The sequence below is a fragment of the Mustela putorius genome, unplaced genomic scaffold, assembly GCF_011764305.1.
Source record: "Mustela putorius furo isolate JIRA1106 unplaced genomic scaffold, ASM1176430v1.1 tig00000731_pilon_pilon_pilon, whole genome shotgun sequence".
NCBI classification, from domain to species: Eukaryota; Metazoa; Chordata; class Mammalia; order Carnivora; family Mustelidae; genus Mustela; species Mustela putorius.
In genome coordinates this window covers 2,243,663-2,248,360 of record NW_025421461.1, presented here as the reverse complement: position 1 = coordinate 2,248,360, position 4,698 = coordinate 2,243,663, and positions in this window count along the sequence as shown.

The window sequence follows — 4,698 nt, the reverse complement described above, 5'->3', positions numbered from 1 at the left end:
TCTGGTGGGTGTGGTGCAGTGTCTAGCGACAGGTGGCAGAGGGGCAGGCACAGACCACTGCCAGTGCTCGGGTGACCTCTCGCCGACCTCTGGCCCTCTTGGCCTCTCCTCCCAGCCCCAGCCCCTCCTCCCTGTCCACACGGCAGGCGCTGAGCCGAGCTGCTCCCAGCCGCACGGACAGCTTGCCCTGCAGAGCAGAGCAGGGACCGGGTAAGACCATGTGCTTCCGTGCTGCACAGAGGTGGCCCCATCCCTTGTGTGTCTTTACAGCAGTCCCGTGATACATAACCACATGGCCTTATTTTGCTGGTTAGGAGACAAGCAGGAAAGGGTGTGGGTTGTCCTAAGACGCATTGCTGGTTGGTGAAGAAATGAACTGTCCTCACTGTCAGACTCTGGCCCGTGCCCTCCAGTTACACAGTGGCTCTTGGAGCATCTGAGCAGTGGGGTGGCTTGTGGCCTGCATTTGTGTTTTAGCCCCCTCTCCTATAGCCCTTGGCCACCCCCTGTCTACTTTCTGTCTTGGTGGCTTTACCTCTCCAAACAGTTCGTATAAATGGGATCACAGAGCCTGTGCCCTTCTGCCTGGCTTCTGCCTTTGGCGCATCGTTTGCAAGGCTCATCCATGAGCCTGGGTTGGCGTGTGATTCCTCTGTGCGACTGAGTGGAGCCCAGGCCCGCGGATGAACCGCTCCGTTGGTGGGCATTTGGGTCCTTCGTACATCATGGCTGTTGCAAACAGTGCTGCCATAAACAAACATGCAAGACTTGAAAAGCGGCCTTCAGTTCTTTGGGGTACATGCCTGGGACTAGATCCACGGGCTCTTAATGGTAATTCTGTGTGAACGGTTTTCCCAGTAGCTGCCCTGTTTCATGTTCCAACCAACAGTGCCTGAGGCTTTACCTCCCTGCCAGTGCTGTTTTCCTTGATTTTTTGTTAGCGCCATCCTAAGGGGTGAGAAGTGTTCTCTCATTGTGGTTTTGAGTTGTATTTTCCTGATGACCACGGGTGCCAAGCATCTTCGTGTACTGACAAGCCACATGTGGATCTTGGGAGAAACATCTTTTTGTCTTTCGCCCATTTTCCCACTGGGTGGTTTGGTTGCTATGTTTTATAGGTTCTGGATTTTAGATGGATTGGGGGATTTTAATCTTCCCACAGGTAACTCCCATGCGTGCCAAGACCAAAATCTGTGGGGGTGGATTATAGTGACGTCAGACCCGCCTCGGGTCCTGGCTGTCCCTGGGTTTGCGCCTTAGCCGCCGAGCCCGAGCGGCCTGTGGCCCTCACCTGGAGGCTATTTGGTGGAAGGTTATGGCTGGGCCCGATGGCGGGAGAACTTGCCAAGCAGAACCCGTGAGGGAATGTTGACAGCGTTTGGTGATGAGAAATTAAACTTCCCCCACCTAATGGTGCCTGGAAAGGTTTAAGCCTCTGAAATGACCCCCGTCTGCAGCTTGTGCTGTGCGGGACTGAGGTGAAAGTGACCCCGGCTTATTGAGCACCAGGCCAGGTGGGTCTTGCACCACATTTCTCATCCAGCCTCCCCAAGAGGCAGTGCCCGGGGCCATCTGCTGGTGGAGACCCAGACTCCCAACAGGAAATGCTTTCCCATGTAAGCTGCCACGCCCAGCCTTGGAAGCTCCCGGAGAATCCACACCTGAGGTGGGAGCCCACTGGCTGGGGCGGAGCCCCCTGCCACCCCCAGAGAAGAGGAAGCCTGGCCCGTGCACACACATCCCCACTGCTGCCTTGTGCTGCCCTGGCCTGAAGTTCTGCAAGAGGGGCCTCCCCGCCCAGCTGCTGCCTTGGGAGAGAACCATCTCTGATGCTTACTGGTCTTGAAGCAGCCGCAAGCCACATCAGCCCCCTGCCCTGCCCCTACCACGTGCACCAGGCCCTGTGCCCCCCACAGCACCGCACCCCATCAGGCCCTAGCTCTTGGGACAGCAGGAGACCCTGCTGCCCTGTGGGGGTGAACTCACAGCCCCCTCTCCTTCCGAGGCCTGCTGTAGCCCACAACAGCTGCTGTTCAGACTGTGGGATCAGGGAGCCCAAGTTCCCTGAACTAGACCACCAGGGCGGCGCGGGTCCCCCCTGGGGATATCACTGCTGTCCACTGGCTGTCCCTCTGAGGGACAGATGTGTGCACCCATCCCTGCCTGACACCACTGTCGTTCTGCTTGGGAGGTGGTGCCCCGGGCGCATGCGGAGAGGGCCCAAGAGCACTTTCCCCAGACCATTACCATGCTGTCTGGGCTTGGTCCACTGCGGCCTTCCCGGCTTTCTCCCTGCGTCGAGTACCACCAAACTGTAATGGTGCTGGATGGTGGTTATTCTTTTTTTATTATCCTTATTTTTCTGACTCCAAAAGTGTACTTCTGGTAAATGCCAGTGTGTGAACCACAGGTGATGGACCAGGTTGAAGGCCCTCGTTTTAGGGAGAGCAGGACCAAGCTGGAGCAAAGCCATTCCAGCCCCACCCCAGCCCCTGGACCCCGCACGGTCAGCTACCCAAATTCCTGTCTGAAGGGGAAGGGCTATTCGCCACCAAAACTCAGGCAGTGCTTTCCTTGCCCGCCTCAGATGCCAGCTCGGGCAACCAGTGGTCCTCGCCAAAGTGACAGTTTTCCCCTCTGCTGCCCCACCCTGGCCCTGCACTCCAGGGAGGTGTGGCGAGCTGCAGACAGCAGGCACAGCTCGGAGGAGTGTGCCTCAATTTCCACTATCTGCTCAAAGTCGTCAAGTCTGCAGAAAGGGGGTTGGGAGCCGGCAGGGGTGGGGGCGGACGGGCTGCCTCCACACCGCCCTGGGCTCCTGCCTCTCAGTTGCACCTGCTGTCCCCTTCCTGCCCGCCTGGGGCTCCAGGCTCATTTTCTGGCCTGTTGACCGAAGTCCTTTCAGAATGCAGTTTGGCTCCTTCAGGGTCTGGACACTGAATACTTTCCACTCCCAGGAATGTCTGTGCCATAGTTTGTGTGCACAGAGACTTTTGTTTTGTTTTGTTTTTTAAGGTTTTATTTATTTGACAGAGATCACAAGTAGGCAGAGAGAGAGGGAAGCAGTCTCACCGCCAAGCAGAAAGCCTGATGTGGGGCTCGATCCCAGGACCCTGAGATTATGACCCGAGCCGAAGGCAGAGGCTTAACCCACTGAGCCACCCAGGCGCCCCAGGGTGTGTTGGTTTAAGTACAGTTTTCCCCTCTTATCTTTTGGGGGATATGTCCCAAGACTCCCAGTGGATGCCTAAAACCGCATAGTACCGAACCCTATATACACTGTTGGACTATGTCTTTTCCTGTACTTACATATGAATGAGAAAGTTTAATGTCTAAATAAGGCACAGTAAGAAAGTCACAATACCTAATAATAAAACCATAACAATATATTGTAATAAAACGTTCGTGAACGTGGGCTCTCCCTCTACCAACTACCGTATCATACGGTATCCACTCCTCGTTGGGACGTGAGATGGCGCAGTGCCTGCGGGATGATGGCAGACTGATCGCGTGGTGCCCCAGCGTGAGGCGTTGCTATGGACACGATACATGGGGAGGATCAGCTCTTCCTGGTCTGCAGTTGGCCATGCAAAACTGAGACAGCGGATAAGGGAAGCTGCAGGTTGGCGGACAGCCATTGGAGCAAAGATCGGAGCAGCCAGGCAGGCCAGCTCTGGGGAATGAACGGTAACCCCACTTGAGAGATTATCCTACAGCTAGGAAGAGAAGGGCCTACAAGGGGTGTACAGAAAGGAAACGTTTTCTACATGGTAAATTTTATTCCAGAGTTAGGGTAGAAGAGCGAGTGGTGGCGTATTTCATATTAGTAAGTTTCTGTTTGCCATGGGGGGCTTGTCTTTTATCTGTACTGGTGATGCCTTCATTCTGAGCAGGGGTCATCTCTGCTGTACCCCAGCTTTGGGTCCCTTGGTAAAGCTACACCGAGGACATGGATAGCCTGTGTATGCCACCGCGGCCAGAGTCTAAGTATTAAGACATTTACACCATGTGCTGAGACCATGGTGACTTGGAGTCGTCCTTGCATTAAAGGGGCAAAGGAAAGGGCAAAGGACCGAACAGCTGCTCTGGGCACCAAATGGGACGGCCCAGCACACAAGGCCCCAAAAAGCCCCTAGCAAAATAATGATGTTTCCAGTTTTCCAGCTAGAAACCAAAGTCCCAGACATTATTAACCTTAGGGAGGTGATGTAACTGCAAGAGCCTCCTTTCTCTCCCTTTTTAATTCATCCTGATTTTTTCTTACTGGAATGGTGGTCTGAGAACTTCAAAGCCACCTGAAGCACGAGGCCCCCACAGAGGGGACCGCGTGTTGGGGTATGATCATCAAAGAAGTGGGGGTCTGGGCCCAGCTGGCTCCCAGACTGCTGCCCCTGGCCATGCCCTACCAGCTCTTCGCCGGGGTCCTGGGGAACACGGCCTTGGTCAGACACAGGCCTGGCACCAGCGCCCCTTGCCACGCTCAGGCTTTGTGACGCTCGTCAGTGGGGGAGGCAGCAGGGGCCCACAGTCGGGTTCAGGGGTGTTTTCCTTTGGGCCAGGCACTGAGCTAACACTGCATACCAGTCTTTATGCCACACAGCTGCCTGAGAAGTTGGTATTACACAATCCCCCATTTTCTGACAAGAATACCGCCTGGGGGTTCAGTGGGTTAAGCATCTGCCTTCGGCTCGGGTCATG